Below are 18,335 nucleotides of genomic sequence, written 5' to 3'. Positions count from 1 at the left end.
GGAGCACAAGGCGGTCCCGTTTGTTGCGAGGACGACGTGGACATCGAGGGAAGGATGCTAGCAGGTGCTGGGCAGTGGCAATCAGGGCGACACTGTGTTCTACGTCGACAGCAATCCTACCAGAACGTTCTAGGGCGCCAACAGGGAAAGATTTTTCGTATTGTTGGGGTGCAGCAAGGAGACTGTTCTTCAGCCCAGAATCTGGGGTACGATGCAGGCCCAGCACGACATGAACATTCTCTGGTGCAGCTGTGGGCAACGCGCCAAAGGCACGCGGGCAGTTGATCTTCAGAAAGCACGCGTCAAGGGCGAAGGAGCGGGCCCTGGACGATCGTTGCTGCTCCATCTTAAGCCTGTCCGGCGGGCGTTGCGGCATTGCAGCTTGAAGCACGGTAGCAGGGGCAAGTTGATGAGGGACGCCGCTTACGTGGGCACAGTCGTGGGCTCGCGCTGCACGCAGAGTTCCCCGGGAAGGCTCTTCAGCTCTGCCAACTGTCGACGTTGTCCTCTGCAAAAATCGCCGTGAAGCGCCGAGAATGAAAGATTCTGCACAAAATGGCGACTGCAGCAGGCAGGGCTCGTTCAGAGCGTGAATGGCGGCGAACGGAAATTCGAAAACAAGCGTGTCGCGTGGTGCGCCGGCTGAGCGGGCTGCGGTGTTGTTGTTTGCCTCCTTCATCTTTCTCTCCTTCCAGGTCATGATATAGAAGAGGTTTGTTTATGGCTTACGGGGGTTTAACGTTCCAAAGGGACTCAGGCTCTGACGGGTGCCATAGTGAAGAGCTCCGGAAATTTCGGCCACTCGGGGTTGTTTAACGTCCACTGTCATCGCACAGTACACGGGCCTCTAGATTTTCGCCTCCATCGAAATCCGACCGCCGCGACCGGGATCGAACCCGGATTTTCCGGATTCTCGGGCTCCTTGAGAGGAAGCGTTTTTCAGTTATTTCGGTTTCTATATACCTAGAGCTCGTTTCGCATTTCAACTATCATGTCACAAGGATTACAGATCAGGTGTCGGTTATCTCCAAAATATGTCGGTTTGCCTGCATTTGCCAATATTTATTTGCTCCTATGACAATGAAGACATATTCCTTTTCTTTTTTACCGGTTTTTGACATAGTCGATGCCATTCAAGGAGGAAAGGCCCTATGTGAGCAAAGTTTAGAAGACTGTATCCTCGAGACCTTTCCATCTTATACACGCAGATTTCAGAGACGCTGCTCCTCGGACAGCAGAAACAGGTGCAGGCAACTTGTGCTACCACGTCCAGAGTGCTTGCGCCCGATGCACGTCGCGGTAGAGGAAAGTAGGAAGAGCATGTCAATTTCAATGGGCAATATCGCAGTCTCAATAGGCCGAATTTTATCGCCTTTCTGGTCGCGCGATATACCACTGTTCCGGAGGACGCTCTCATTCCATTTAGAATCGAACACCTTGCAGATGGCTACTGGAAACGGTATGCTGGGAACACGTGCGAGTATTTGCGTCCGGTCGGAAAACAAGCTTTGCTGTTTGCACTGCTTGAGCCACGATTCTCGGGCGCTGGCGGACACGAGGCGCCACACACGTGCGGGAATTTCTGTATCTTAACTCCGGTTGATGGAAGTGGCGCGTGAATAGGTTTGATTTTGGCCTTCTTTTGGGATGCTTAATTTCATCAGTAGAGAGCGAGGTGACCAGTGAGAAACTGGCCCAAAGTGGACGGAATGCGGGCGCCCGAGAGAGAGCTATAGGGCAGTTGCGTTGCAGAGACCGAACGATAGGGTCCGATCCGGTCGTGACTCAGAGCCTGACGGAGATCGGGCTTGGTGCTGATTCCGGTCTCTTTGAGAGCGGGAGGCAGATGCCTCGCTTGGTGGCGGGTTCGGGCCTGATTCAGCAGCGCTCAGCTTGTAGTTTGCGTGTTACACAATTGAAAAGTCCAAAGCTGACGGGCATCCCAGTTGGAGTGTGCTCTGGCCTACTTGAGAGTTTGTAGCTTTTCCTGGGTGCAGCTGCTTCGCACTTTCTAACAAAACCGTAAATAAACGAGCCAGTTGAAGAAAGTGTGGTCCTTTTCACCCGTGGTAGCGTGTCGCTGTGTCGGCAAGCACACGGGAACATCATGACTGAAGAACAACAACATGGTTGCATAATCTAACCTCACTACTTAATTGTTGTGGCGAATTTCTTCGAACAAGAGCTTGTTTCGATAAAACTTATGGTCAGGGATGGGCATCCCCACGAGGGCGTCCTCACCCTCACCTCATGAGGATTTCACTCGGTGTAGGTGAGGGTGAGGGAGGATGGCTGGATGAAAATTATAGAAAACGTTATAGAAAATAACAACATATCGCTAAGAGGTATCACAGTGAAGAGACTAAAAACAATTTTGTACCTTTCTGAAGACGTTTAGCTTGAACTTGCTCTAAACTGTAAATAAGATTATAACGCGGGCAAATTCTGCTTATATTGTTCACTTGGATGATGTAGTGCTTTTGTTTTCTAGTATTTACATTGGTTTGTGTTTTGATTGTGATGATAAATGTTGAAATGTGGTATTTAATTGATGTTGATACTTTAGTTTTTGTTTCGACTGCCTCACCCGTAGCTGTCCTGTGTAAAACTGAGGCAATACGCTGCCTCGGCAACGTGGATGTAGGGTGCCTCTCAAGCTGCATTCAAGCAGCTTTTTTCCCTCCGTCCTATCTCTCCCATTGATACCTGCAACACTAAGAACGAGAAATAAACTTCAACTTCAAACTTCAAAATACGTGAGGAAGAGGGTGAGGGAGGACAGACATGGCGAGGAGAGGGCGCATCTGTCGGTTTTCGCATCTGTCGGTTTTCGCATCTGTCGTACTAAGGTCCTCTGTACCTCGGCGTCCCGCGCTCTCGCCTCACGGCCCCGCGGTCAGCCATCCCTGGCTGCTTCCCCGAGGACATCGCTCCGGAGGAGCCCTTCTGCTGAAAACCCCCGCGCGGACCTGGCCTCTGCATGACCAGAAACCGACGCGCCAGCCGGTAGCCACGCACGCCCCCGCGTGCAGAAGCCTTTTGATTTTCGAGCACTTTTCGAGCCAAATTCCGTGAGACCAACCTGATTGTGAAACCAAGCATGCCTCCGCACAGGCATCGGACCTCACGTGCGCGACTGGCCCACACAGTTGCTTGGGAGTCGCTGCCACTCCCATGGGGTTTTGCATCCCCGGAGGACGGGCCCCGGCAAGCCCATCCCCACCGCTGGCGTTGCACCGGAACAAATCCTAGTAGCCGAAACTACACCGGCCCGTATCCGGTGGCAGGGGAGGCCACGAGCAGGCCGCACAGTCGGATTTCCCCCCCTCCCCAGTACTTCAGTACAGTCATATCTTCTTTCTGTATTCTATTTTCTCTGGAACTGCGGGATGGGAAAGCGGTGCCGCAATGTTGTGGGCAAGGGCGACCGCTGTAGTCTTACCATAAAAATAATGCAGCACCTTAACAACCATGGTCTAAATCATCGCTCGCTCCGCCTTGCATTGTACGATGTGCTAAAAAGAAAAAGTACTGCTTTTCAAATAATATTCGACATCTCTAGGTTTTATTCTGTCTCTGGTAAGACCTGTGACTGCGTAATCGCGCGCCTGATTTTATGAACTAAATAATATATCAGGCATGGTAGCTAATTGACACTCGGCGTTTGAGTAAGGTGTAAACGGGCAAGCAAAAAAATCACGGGCGGTTTCGCTTGAGGTTAACCTTGAATTATCGTGCGCTAGGACCGTTAGTCCTATTTCGCATGGTTTATCCTGACTTTCTATGCTGTTCCTTTGCCTGAACATGCTTACTTTGGTGGATATGTTATATGATGTAAGTTTCCGTGTTATTGCATCATTTTAGACTTGTACTGCGGTAGAATTGGTCATTCTTTACATTCACAGATACCTGGGAGTCCTGACTCCGCTGCAGGCGCAGAGGTGCAGCGGTTAAGCTACGCGCCACTGCCCCTGCGATGACAGGTGCTGCCAGCGGTGGGGCTTGTGAGACCTATGTTGTTCCTGAGGAATCTCTCTCGACTAATCATTAAATTGAGCTGCCACGCTGGGTCGTTTGCTCACAATCCGATGGGCAGCTTGTGATGACGTCACAATGTCACGTGACCAAGGTGGCCCACGTGCTAGAAGAAGGCTTCGGACAGACAGACAACCACTTTTCGGCGGATTGGAACCAATAGAGCATAAAGAGGGCAACCACAGGAATCTTTCACTCCAGACTCGGGGAGTTAGTGATCACTACTATTCAGCCCGAATGCTGCATTTCAGCGAGCCGTTTTGATTTTCAAGTGGCCTCAATAATGTTTTATTTTAGGTGACCGCATAAGGCCTCACTGCAGCTGAAAGCCGACACCGCACCGACAATTCTTAGACAATTCTCACACAGACAAACACTCTCTACAAGCCCTTACTCATCGACGCGAGGTTAGAGTCTAGGGTTGTAGAATTACGTGCCACTGCACGGAGCCTCTAGCTCAACTAGACAAGACTGCCCTCCAATGATTTACATGCTGTTTTAAAGCTTTTGCACACAAAAAAATTAGGGCGGTCATATATCGAGGAACGCCCTAAGCTTCGATAACCAATGGAGGTAGCCACAGCCCCTGAAGGTTGGACCCAACTTCGAGCCCCGGGCTTGGCTATAAAGAAAAAGAAACATATAGAGAAAACATTTTTAAAACCCTCTCCCCGAGGGGAGTTCTCGGCCTTAGCGCTTGATGCTTTTCCTTCCCTGCCGCACCCGCGCGTCGCCTCTCAAAGGATGAAGCGTTTTTTTTAAGCTAATTGGCGGGACCACTGACCCACTGGCTCGCCGCAGGAATGTCAAACGGCGGAGAACCGCGACGCTTCGGTGCCATCGAGAATGCCAGAAAAAAAAAAGAAAAAAAGGCGGGCCCATCGCGGAATGCGGGGTGGTTCGCATTCTGCCGCCGTGGGAATGCTGCCTGAGATCAAGCGGTCCCACGTGCTCGTTGTTCGCGCCTCGCATGCTTTCTTGGCGCCAGGTGTCCTCGGCCGTCACAGTGGTCCTGTCAAGCAGCCAGTGCTTCCTGCACCTTTGCCACTGCTTGCGGGGGTAGTGGGGGGGGGGGGGGGGCGTAGTCCGGAGGCCCGCAATGACCACAAGCTAAAGGAATAAAAAAGATATGCGCGTTGATGAAGCGCGGCCTTACAAGGGCCATGGATTCAAAAGTGAGGGTGAGGGAGGAAAAGTAAAAATGAGGGCATTTGCCTACCTCTGCTGCCAAGCGGCTGAAGGCTCACACCTACAGCCAAACCACCTGCAGGAGACCGAGCGACCGCTTGTTTCCTGGCCGCACGGGGGACTGCATAGGCGGCGGAAAGTTGTGATGCAGCACGGCTAGACACGGCTTGGCGTCTCTAACGCTGAGTGCATTCCGCACACTGGATAGGCAGTGCGCCCATCCTGGAAAGTGGCAGTTAAATTAATGATTGATCACGAAAGGTTGGTCAGTCAATAAATGCTGCGGCCTATTGCTGCAGTGCCGCGTGCCTTCCACAACGTTGTCAGCGCTAATGCATGCAGCCCACATCTCTCTCTCTCTCACCACCGCCTCGTACCTCAGAGCGCGACGGAGGAGTCCACTGTCCCAGGGAGCCAGTTCTGCGCCTTCCTTTCCTCAAAATCATCGGAGTCTAGAATGTTGTCAACGACAGCGGCAATGAACACAATGAAACCCGACGATCTATAGAAAATGAAAATTTGTTTTTGGGAAAGTAAATGGCGCCGTATCTGTCTCACATATCGGCGGACACCTGAAGCGCACCGTAAGGGAAGGGTAAAAAAGGAGGGAGTGAAAGAAGAAAGGAAGAAAGAGGTGCCGTAGTGCAGGGCTCCGGAAAAAGTAATGTGGATTAGCTCAGCTAATCCAGTATATACAAGGCGAAAGATGTCGGCGTTTACTGCGTTCATTGGCGTTGGCGTTGAGAACGTTCTAGACGGCGATCGCTTTATGGAAAGGAAGAGCGCATAACTGGCTCCCTGGATATGCGGACGCCTCGTTTGTGCTTTGATACATGTGGCGGTGGTGAGAGAGAGATGTGGCCTGAATGCATTAGCACTGACAGCGTTGTGGTTGATATGTGGCACTGCAGCAATAGCTAGGCCGCAGCGTTCATTTGGTGATCAATCTCTCGCGGTCAACCATTAACTGTATGCCACCTCCAAGGGTGGCAGCGGGGGGGCGTTGCCTATCGAGTGTTCCGAACGCAATCAAAGCAGTCTTTTGCAGTTAGACACCAACGCCACCAGCATGAAAGCGAGATAGAGGTTTCCACTCATCCACTGAGCTGGTTGTGCGGTTTTCCTTTCGTGAAAATGAACGGCCTTTACAAAGTTGTCAACACCAATGAAACCTATGAACGTCGTCGGCTCACTTGTTTTGTTTGGTTTTTGAGCAAAAGCAATGGCACAGCATCCGTCTAATACCCCTGTCACAGGGGACTTCTTCTCGGCCTTTGCCGTAAAGTTGTCTTGTTGCACTAAAGGAGGAAAACCGAAAAGGAGCAGCGACGCTGCTACACGGCAAATACAAAGGAGCTAGAACGCGGCCTCCGTGAATGCCAAAAGACACCGCTGTGTGTGAAGCGGCGCTAGTAACATTATGAAATTAAAGCAGACGGTAGCACTTCAGCTAAGAGTGCTTTCGTTTATGTTGGAAAAAGTAGCTATCACGATAATAAACGAGCGTTGTGACGGTGAGAAACGGATATTTTGAAACAAAGTTTTTTTTTTTTCATCGTTCTCGGTCCGACCACGGTAGGCGCACTTTTCCGTTGGGCTCCTCGTTGTGTTTGAGAAGAGTGCTTTGTTGCTTGTGTCTTTGTGCACACAAGCAAACTCAAAACACGCACACAACAAAGAGCAAAAGAAGAAAAAACAGCAAAGCGAGATGCGCAAGCACGTGTGTGTCGATGCGGCTGATGAAAAGCGTTCAAGTCCTTTCTTAGCAGTGTGGATGTCTTTAGTCATAGCCTCCTCTACGGTTAAGTGCACTGCAACGCAAAATTAACCATTAAATAAGATAAATTAGACATTTTTTTACGGTTTCAAAATTAAAATTGCATCAATTTTTTATCCTTTGAGCTCGCTAGCTGGCGCTGGCGTCTGGGTTGCTCCTTTAAGCAGCTTTAAGGCCGCTGACGGCCGCCTTTATTGCTACGGACCCTTATCGCAAAGGTCTCGACGCTTTGCCGTGTAGATGCGCGTCACGCGCCTTTCGGGAAAAGGACCTTAATTTCTAAGGCCTTACAAGTGCCCGTGTGACAGGGGTATAACATATCTTGGTGGACTCCCGAACCGCGTCGTAAAGGAAGGGATTAAAAAAAGAGGGAAGGAAGAAAGAGAAAACTGAGAATTTAAAGTTGGATTTTGAGGAGAGGCGGGGCGCTGCGCCCCGGCGGAACACCTGTGGTTCGCTGCTACTAGTGGCGCATGCGCAGTAGTGACTAGGGAGCGAGCGGGAGAGAAATATCTGTGGTGAGGCGCGCGTTGTGACGTCATGTGCCTCCTCGGAGCACCGCCAAGGCGAAATCGCAAGTTCGCGCCCAGTAAAGCTTTAATAATAATAATTGGTTTTTGGGGAAAGGAAATGGCGCAGTATCTGTCTCATATATCGTTGGACACCTGAACCGCGCGCCGTAAGGGAAGGCATAAAGGAGGGAGTTAAAGAAGAAAGGAAGAAAGAGGTGCCGTAGTGGAGGGCTCCGGAATAATTTCGACCACCTAGGGAACTTAAACGTGCTCTGACATCGCACAGCAGAATGGCACCATAGAAACGCAGCCGCCGCTGTAGGGTTCGAACCCTGGTACTCCGGATCAGTAGCCCAGGGCCCTAACCACTGAGCCACCATGGCGGGTAGGTTACGGCACTGCAAGTTTTACCTTGAAATGACATTTGCCGGATTTGGCTGCCGGTGATTATGGTGTGGGTGTAAGACAGGCTCGGGGAGAAGACAGGCTTGACCTAGATTCGAAATGGAATTGGCGCACCTCTAAATATAAGGTTGACCACCATCGGAAATTCCAAAATTGAGTTGGTCCACGTTCGGAACCGACCTAGGACAATGCCAAAATGGCCTTGGCCAACCCCCGAAAATTTGAAAATTAAGTGACCCACGTTCTGAAGGTACCTGAGACATCCCAGAATAGGATTTGGCCCACCCCCGAAATACGGGTGGCCTAGCGTGCTTTCGCACAAGAGTTCGTGCATAGGAATGCTAAACCACCAGTCATTGTTTTTAGTGCGAAAACACTTCTAGCCGCACTCCCTAGGTTTCAGTGGTGTGTTCATGTCTGTGAAGCCTCCGAGAAGCAAGTTTAACTGGCTCACTTTTTTAGTGCAAACCTCCATAACGCTGTGACTAAACGGTGGCATCTACCTAAAAATTGAGGCTGTTATGCGCCTTTCCGTTTCTCAAAACCAGCGGAAGGTTTAGACTCCGTTGATTTTGAGGTGGTGGTGGTAAAACTTCATTGGATGCACTGGGGCGGGTTTTAGAGGAGAGTGGAGGGTTTCACCGCTCCCTTGCCTGGGTGGTAGTCCTCATTCCGGGACACCATTGGCGGTAGCCGCTGCCCGCGCTCTTTGAACCAGAGCCCTCTGGGACTGTAGGTGCAGGCAGCCGTACAAGGTCGCCTCCCAGCCTTCTCTCGTTGGTTGATTTACTCTGTTTATTTGCGGATTTTTCTGGCAGGCCCATTTCATATGATATGCGTCTGCCCACATCTCACAAACTTTGTTCTATTGGGGTTATGTAACTCGATTCCTACATTACTAATAATGTCCATCGTCCTTCGTTTCGTTAAGAAGGTAAACTGACACAAGTTCTATGCTAGGCCAGTGTTGTGGGATTTGAATAGCTGGAGGGCAAACATCGCAATCTTACAACCCTTACAGGACTAGCAGTACTGAAGCAGACCTCAATCCTGCACGTTGTGTGCAATGTCTTGAAATTGTGTCTATGTTTGTGTGTGCTCTGTGCTACATCAACAACCTGTCATCATCGTTTCACAACGTCTCCTATTATTTCATGATCTGGAATAAATTCTCTTTACTCTCTGACCAATATCCATCTTCTTATAAAGTGCTACACTCTTAGGTTGTAAATGCTTTAAATATATATACACAGACTAAACGATATCGCAAGAACATTTCAATGATGTAATTCCCTTGCAATGCAGTCGCTGGAAGGAGTGGCATGACCGTATTGTTCTCGATGTATGAGACTCCGTTTACCCCGTACGCGCACTCCCTCTACGCAGTCCCTATTATTATTAAGCATGCACTGCCAATGTACCAGCGACATAATCTGTAAAACTGCAGAGGTACACTGTCCGCGTGCTCATCCTCTTTACCTTGCGACGAGAGCACAAACGCCACATCTTAGGGTTCAAAACCCAATGACCCCACAAATGCCTCGTATTTCTAAGAATAATGGAGGTGATTTCGGCTGCACTCACCTTTCCTCGCTCTGTCTTTCCAAATGGTACCACATGGGAAAGATGAGTAATTTTATACAAATGAGTTTAACGTTCCGAAGCGACAGATGCATGTTTCGGCTTGGGAACGTTGTGTCGTTTCGATGCTTTCAACTCAACAATGTAGGATTTCACTTCGCTTTCCCATGTCTCTCCATTCGCCGTGCCTTCCACTCTCCTACACCCTCGAGGCTGTGAGCCTAACAGCATTGTCGCGCATTACTCTGTATCATATACAGCTCGTTCGGTCGAAAAGCCGTGGGCGAAGTAGCAGTCGGCACAGCGTGTCGGAAATAATCGGGGGCTGCGTAAAAAAATCGTAGCATGGCAATTTGTGGTTCTAGTGATTGATGATTGCTGTGTGATAGGCGATGACGAGTTAATGAAATTATTGTAATTTATTTATTAATTAAGGAATAAGAAAATGTCAAAATTGAAAAAGTTAGGTGGTTCAAAGTATCAATATGGTCAGAATGATAAGTCAATGCTTGATGATGCTAAAAAAGAAAATATAGTGTATGCAACTCACTTATTATTTACTGAAACAATTTCAAGAAATTAAAAATGCGTTCAAAGGTTTCAAACTGCTCAGGATGGAAAGCCTAACCCACTACTCCTTCGCGTCATGACGGACGACTCTAGCGTCTTCTTCCTGCCACCGAAGTAAAACAGCGATGAAAAGAGATGCGGACACTGGAGCGCCTAGGCCCTGCTCTGTTCGCATTCCTTTCCATCTCCCCTGTACGTGTGTGTAGTGTTGTTTGAGCTAATACGTGAGACAAAACCGAGACAGTTACGAGTTGAGCCCCAAAATATCACCCTGTCTTTACTACTGGAACGCACTGCATGCATGCATGTGCCATGCACTTATAACATTTCATTGTTATCTATGTGCACTGCTGCAATGAGACAGCGCGCTGTTGCGTCTGTGTATAAAATCATATGCACACAATAATATTTAAAAAAACAATGCAGTAGCGATTACCACGACAATTACAATAAGTTCTAAATACAGAACAGACTCACAACAAGGAACGTTAGTAGGTCGCTTAATTACCCTTAATTGATGACATTGCGATAGTACTGGGTCTTCTGAATTTCACTGAGCACTTCTAATCTCCCGCCATTTTGTGCGGTTTGCAGTATGCTCGTCTGACGACGCTTCCACGCGCTCTCATGAAAGGGGATAAAGACGACACTTTCAAACTACAGCATGAGAGACTGGCAGATTAACGCGCGTGAACGCGGGAACGTGACGAAGACGACGGCATCCCAAGCACAGCTTGAGATCTTGGGAGTTTGTTCAGGCAGGATGTTAAGATTTCTCCCAACTGATTATTCAATTAAGGGAAGTGTATGAACCAACTTACTTTAAACAGGAGTGGCACTCCCTCTTGGTGATGTGGTCAGCCTTACCTCGCGTCTAGTGTTCGATTGCTCTGTTTTTGCGATGTGTTTCGTGGCATTTCCTTGGTTTGTAAATAATTAAGTTAATGTAAATGAAATATATTTTCAATGTAATGGATATCATGCTTTAAAAAAGCTTTGGGGATGGCATATTGGTCCGAAGCAGCGGCTAGCGCAACTGATTTTTTAGCGCTGCCACGGTTTAGCATCCCACTCCCCCAGCTATTAAGTTTTTTTTATTTCTTTAGTGCCTTTTCCCAGTGTGATGCCGGCTTTCCGCTGCAGAGAGCCTTTTATGCTGACGCTGAAAACATTATTCTGGCCACTTCAAAATCAAATGTGGCGTTAAATGCAGCAATTGCGCTGAATAATGGTAATAACTAACTCCACGAGTCTTGAATGAACGAATCTTGTGGTTGCTATTTTAGTGCCCTAGCGCTTTCACTCTGCCGAAAAGCGGTTGTCTGTCTGTCCGAAGCCTGCATATAGTACGTGGGCCACCTTGGTCACGTGACGTTGTGAGGTCATTACAAGCTCTGCCGGATTGTCAGCAAACTGCCCACCGTGGCAGTTCAATTAGTGATTAGTCGCGAGAAGTTACTCAGGAACAAAGTGGGTATCACAAGCCCCACCACCGATGGCAGCAAGTGCTATCGCAGGGCAGTGGCGCGTAGCTTAACTGTTGCACCTCTGCGCCGGGAGCGGAATCAGGACTCGCAGGGATCTGTGAATGTAGGGACTGACCAATTCTACCGCAGCACAAGTCTAAAATGATGCAATGTGACGCAAACTTACATCATATGACTTATCAACCTAAGTAAGCGAGTTCAGGTCAAGCAAAATCATAGAAAGTGAGGATAAACCGTGCAAACCCGGGGCTGTTGGTGCTAGAGCATGATAATTCGTGGTTAATCCCAAGCTAAAACGCCCGTGATTTTTTTTTGTTTCCACGTCTATGCATTATCTAAGCCCTGAGTGTCAATTTTCTACGATGCCTGCAAGAAACTTGGTTCATATAATCAGGTGCGCGATTACGTGGCTACAGCCCTTGCCAGGGAGAGAAATAAACAGATTTTCCTGTTATTTGGAGAGCAGTGCAACTTTTTCTTTTTTGGCACATCGTACAATGCAAGGCGAAGCGAGCGATGATTCAGACCAACGTGATTAAGGTGCTGCTTTATATTCATTGTAAGACGACAGTGGTCGCCCTTGCTCAACACATTGTGGCACCGGTTTCCTATACTGCAATTCCAGCGAAAACAGACAGATGATACGACTGTACTGAACTACTCACAGTGTGAATGAAAAAATTCCACAGCAACACCGCCAACACGGTTTGATTTGACAGTGGAATTTCCTAGAAGCATTTTTTGCGCCCCAGCCAGTTCTTTCAAACCTCACTAAGCTGAAATCGGACTTCCTTCCGGGAAACAAGGCTTAAAACTTGGGGATTCAACAACCTTACGAGGCATAATTTCTACATGTATTGCTCCCCACTCTGATCATCTGACAGACTCGGGGCTGTTAATGAAAATGCTGACTGCGGTACCGCGGTTACTGTTGGAGCGGCGGCCGCCCGCAAGGCCCGACATGTGCCCCCTTGTTAGCGCACTATCTAAGACTTTACACAATTTTTAAGAGTAGGCTTTTTGAGTTAGAAGAGCGCTTTTTTCGGCCAAGCATTGTCAGCGGTGTAGTACATCGCGGCGACGCAGAAGGCGTTCGCCTCCCCGCCTTTCGTGTTCGCCTCGTGTACCTCTAGCCTGCAGAAACTACGTCTTCCCCGGGAGACTTCACCCTAGGAACTAGTGCTTTAGAACTGGAATTTATAACGTGCTGCACAGGCAGAAAACATAAGCCAGGGGTATAGTTCGGACCACCACCCTCGCCCTCAGACAGTGCATCTTGCCCTCCCTCAGCCTCACCTCACCATGTCTTTCCTCCCTCACCCTCATGCTCACGAATTTTCTTGCGCCCATCCTGCCTCCTGCCTCACGCTCACCTCAGCGAGTGAAGTCCTCATGAGGTGAGGGTGAGGACGCCTTTATGAGGGCTCGCCCTCGTGAGGATGCCCATCTCTGCTGATGATACGAGCTTTGTCGTCACAGCACACACAGCTCCCATTCAACAGACCATATTGTGAGAACTAGTGAAAAACCAGCGGCGGCGAGCGGCGTCGCCGCCGTGGCGCAGACATGATCGCAACGGGAGATGCCCCATCCGCGCCGCGATGAGTCGAACTCGACACAGCCATCCAGTCAGGCACTTTCTTCTTAAGAGCGCTGGTTCGAGCAGACATGGCCGAATTTATATCACAACGATCGAATGATTGCCGCCAGCCGGCACACGTTTCGTCATCAACGCGCACTTCTTCACTCACTGTCGCGCAGTCCGCTCGCTGGGTTAGTCCCGACTCCGTAAGCCTTCGTCCACCGAGTGTGCCGACCGTTTTGTAACTTTCGTTCACTCCTCTTCGCCGTTTCTCGCGTTTTTCGTTTTCCTTCAAAGCCTAGCTAAGGATCTTATTGCGCGCTTCCTTTGTTTGTTTTATTTACAACACAGGCACGGCGACGGAGAAGGCGTGCGTCTCCCCGCCTTTCGTGTTCGCATCATGCGCATCCTGACTGCAGAAACTATCCGTCTTCCCTGCGAACCTTCGCCCTAAGAACCAGCGCTCAAAAACCGGAATCCGTAACGGGCTGCAAAGACAAGAAATGTGAGCTCAGAGTTAATCTAGCCCTCCCTCGCCCTCACCTCATCATGTCTTCCCTCCCTCGCTCTCACCTCATCATGCATTCCCACCCTTGCCCTCGCCTGACCATGTCTTCTCTCCCTAGCCCCATCCCCACAAATTTTCATTTGCGGATCCTTCCTCACCCTCACCTCACCGAGTGAAATCCTCATGAGGTGAGGGTGAGGACGCCCTCATGAGTGCTCGCCCCGATAGGATGCCCACCTCTGTTCGTGTTAGAGCAGTGGTTGTAATGTAATACAACCGGCGTAAAAATAAGTTAACAGCGTGAAAATAAAGCAATCGAGCCGAAAGACAAAAAAATATCAGTTCAATTCTAAAACTCTGCCCACGCAAAAATCGAAATAAACGAAAAAGAAGCGGGAGAAATATACCGGCGAGCAACAAACACATTTTTCCCGCTTACGCAAGCGAAACTAGTCCTTTTTGTCTTGTCGTCCTCGTGCTGAAAAAAAAACATTACAGTTGTGCCGCGTTAATAGGAACACTTTCACGCTCAAAAGTGTCCATAAAGCGAGTCGCCCGAAAAAACCAATCATGAAGAAAAACAAAAGGTTGCAAAGAATTTTATTGATAACTTCGGACTGCTTGTCTCCTTATTGGCAGGCAGTGAAGTTGAAATCTGGCAATAATGAAAGCCAGCGGTGATTTTTCGGGTACTCATTCTCTTTAAAATCATGTGGTGCAGGTTGTAGCCCGTATGGAGAGCTATAATGATAATAGAGACGCGTTATGGCACCTTTGGTGTGATGCAGTATCTCCTTCTGCGAAGTCTGTTACTCACTAGTCTCACAGCTCCTGAATATGGTTTAGAATGGAAAGCAGAGAAAGAATTTTTTTCGCAGCCATTCATGCAATCCGGCAAATGATAAGGCGCCGACAGGGCACCTTGCTGCTGTAAAACATGGAACCACGCACACCATAAAAGGCCCTTACTACGGCATTTGCACTTTCGCTCTGTCTTTTGCAGGTACTCTGCACTCAATATACAAGGCCTGGAACATCTAGTAGAGGCACTTGGGATTTTGTCACCATTGCTGTCCATATAAACGGTACAAAATTACGTAGGTCCCAATGGGCGTCGTATATTTTCACCCTGTCCATTGTTCGCACAGCGAGTTTCCATATTCACGCCGCGAAAATATATTGTAAAAGTTTGGTAAAAACTGCCCATAATTCGAGTTCTCTATATTAACGGGGTCGTAATAGGGGGGCACGACTGCAGATGCTTGTGATAAATGCAAGTATATTTGTTTCTTGAGGCGTATTGTTCACTACTTCACTCAAGAAACGAACTGTGACAGAACCAAGCACCTTACAAAAACCAAGACGAGGACTGGAAATAGAAATGGTCTCCATGGTCTCAGACTGCGTAGTCCGCATCGTGACAATAGCAATGGGCGTGTCATTGAACCGTCGCCACACATGACACTATTTAGATATGGCTGTGCATGGTTTCCAGTTGACGGTGGCTTGTAACGGTTACAAACGTTGACTGTGTCCTTGCAAGCCGTGATGTAATTCCTTAACCAAGTAACGTCCCTGACAATGTGATGGCCATCTGTTTAGAGCAGAACGCGCCACGCTAGCAGTCGAAGCTTCATGAGGTAGTTAACTCTCGGTATGTACCGGGCATGTCTAAAGTTAATCCAACGATCTCGTTTGCGTCGCCGTAATTCTATCCGCCACACATAATAACTTCTCTTGTGACCAATTGTAATCCGCACTCAACATGTGGCGTACATCTGGAGAGTACAGTCCTGCTTTGGTTAAAAGTGTATTTCAAACAATGAAATCGATATGTTAATGTTTTTTTCTTCGGTCTAAACCAAAGACGCTAGCCACTTATTACAAATTATAGGCTTTTAAACCTATCTCCGTGCCCCTTTAATGCATTATCGCTTGAGGATTGAGTTGGTAAATGTGGTTTAACGAGCCAAAGCGACACGTGAACTGTGTGGCTATGGCTCTTTTAACATCGCGCAGCATATGGGCGTTATGCTTTTCGATTGCACCGAAACGCGGCCTCGATCCTGTGTCTGTGGACTTACACGAACGCGCTAACCAAGCAGCAATCGCTGCGGGTATTTCTGGATTTGAAGCTATAAGTTAATGCTCTTAGGCAACTTTTTTTTCAACAGCACTACAGGCAAGTTGAAAAGTACGAGAGAGAAATTTTGGTTTTTCAAGCACGAAAGCAAACGCGCCAAAGTACGGATGGCGAAAAACCTGGAGAAGCAATGTGCTGTAAATGCCACACTGACCGAAGTTCTCTGAAGAGAACAAAATGGCATGAATGGAACGGTAAGCACTCCACTCCAAGTGTAGCGGCAATGTCTGTGCTCACTTCAGCCGAAGAGGAACACCGTGCCCCCCTGATCGAAAATTGTGTACAAGCACGCACAAGTCGAAATTCACATTTGAAGCCCTAAAACACGAGCAAAAATCATCATCTTATTGCTTCATCAACAATTCAATAGGTAGGCAAATTTATCCGGTTGGTTTAGTCATTTGTCCCGTTGGTCGAGTTCAGCTTGAGGCTACGATGAAGATCGTGCGGGCACTTTCATACCATGTCCAGCTCTCGGCGGACAAGGCGCTCTCACGTCCGGCTTCCCCGCAAGTGAGCCGGCCAGGAAGTGATCGCGCTACAGAGAATAAAACGGGTGTTGCGCTTCTTGGATGATGTGAAGCCCGGATGGTAACTGTGCCGTAGGCGCACCAAGAGCAAGCTGGACAAGAGGAGGCAGGGCACAAGCGTGGGCGAAAGCCACCATCTGGTGCACAAGTTCTTCCTCCTCGTCTCTTGCGCCATGGAGGTCAGATGGTAAATAGGCCGTCGACGCACAAAGAAGAAGCTGGACAAGAGGAAACAGGGCACCAGCGAGAGCGAAAGCCACCATCTGGTGCACAAGTTGTTCCTCGTCTTCTCTTGCGCCAGGAAGGTCGGGTGGTGAATGCGCTTCAGTCCCAAGAGCAAGGAGCACGGCAGCAGCAGCCTGGACGAGATATCTCAGCAGCTGGGCAAGCTGTCCCGCTTCTACGACGACCCGTGCTGGTCCCGGTGCAGTGGCTGCCGGAACAAGGCGTAGCAGCCGGGCGACAGATGGGGCCGGAAGCTGGAGCACAAGGCGGTCCCGTTTGCTGCGAGGGAAGGGTGCTAGCAGGTGCTGGGCAGTGGCGATGGCGACACTGTGTTCTGCGTCGACTGTAATCCTACCAGAACGTTCTTGGGCGCCACCAGGGGAAGACGTTTCGTATTGTTGGGGTGCAGCAAGGAGACTGTTCTTCAGCCCAGAATCTGGGGTCCCAAGCAAGGCGAGCACGACATGAACATTCTCTGGTGCAGCTGTGGGCAAACCGCCAAAGGCACGCGGGTAGTTGATCTTCATTAAGCACACGTCAAGCGCGAAGGAGCAGTCCTTTGACGATCGTTGCTGCTCCATCTTACGCCTGTCCGGGGAGCGTTGCGGCATTGCAGCTGGAAGCACGGCAGCAGGGGCAAGTTGATGAGGGACGCCGCTTACGTGGGCACAGTCGTGGGCTCGCGCTGCACGCAGAGTTCCGCAGGGAAGGCTCTTCAGCTCTGCCAACTGTCGACGTTGTCCTGTGCAAATGTCGCTGTGAAGCGCCGAGAATGAAATATTCTGGACAAAATGGCGACTGCAGCAGGCAGGGCTCGCTCAGAGTGTGAATGGCGGCGAACGGAAATTCGATAACACGCGTGCCGCGTGGTGCGCGTGCTTAGCGGGCTATGTAGTTGTTGTTGTTTGCCTCCTTCATCTTTCTCTCCTTCGAGGTCAGATATAAAAGATTTGTATATGGTTTATGGTGGTTTAACGTCCCAAAGCGACTTAGGCTATGACGGATGCCATAGTGCAGGGCTCCGGAAATTTCGGCCACTGGGGTTTCTTCAACGTCCACTGACATCGCACAGTACACGGGCCTCTAGAATTTCGTTTCCGTCGAACTTTGAGCGCCGCGATCGGGATCGAACCCTCATCTTTCGGGTCTGCAGCCGAGCGCCATAACCACTTAGACACCCCGACGGCTCTGAAATAAAAGAGGTTCCAGATTTTCGGGCTCCTTGAGAGGAAGCGTTTTTCAGTCATTTCGGTTTCTATATACCTACAGCTCGTAACGGAACTCTTAGCGTTGCACTGGCGGGTTTCTCATTTCGACTATCATGTCAGAAGGATTACAGATCAGGTGTCGGTCATCTCCAATATATGTCGATTTGCCTGCATTTGCCAATACTTATTTGCTCCTATGACAATGAAGATGTATTCCTTTTCTTTTTTTTACCGGTTGTTGACATAGTCGATGCCATTCAAGGAGGAAAGACCCAATGTGAACAAAATTTAGAAGACTGTATCCTCGAGACCTTTCCATCTGATACACGCAGATTTCAGAGCCGCAGCTCCTCGGACTGCTGTTAACAGGTGCAGGCAACTTGTGCTACCACTTCCAGAGTGCTTGCGCCCGATGCATCCGGCAGTAGCGGAAAGTAGAAAGAGCATGCCAATTTCAATGGGAACTATCGCAGTTTCAATCCGCCTCATTTGGCCGCCTTTCTGGTCGCGCGATGCCACCGTTTTGGAGGATGCCCTCATTCCCTTTGGAATCGGAGGCCTTGCAGATGGCTATTGGAGACTGG

This window comes from Amblyomma americanum, chromosome 1 (genome assembly GCF_052857255.1).
Source record: "Amblyomma americanum isolate KBUSLIRL-KWMA chromosome 1, ASM5285725v1, whole genome shotgun sequence".
Taxonomy (NCBI): domain Eukaryota; kingdom Metazoa; phylum Arthropoda; class Arachnida; order Ixodida; family Ixodidae; genus Amblyomma; species Amblyomma americanum.
This window is presented reverse-complemented; position numbering follows the sequence as displayed.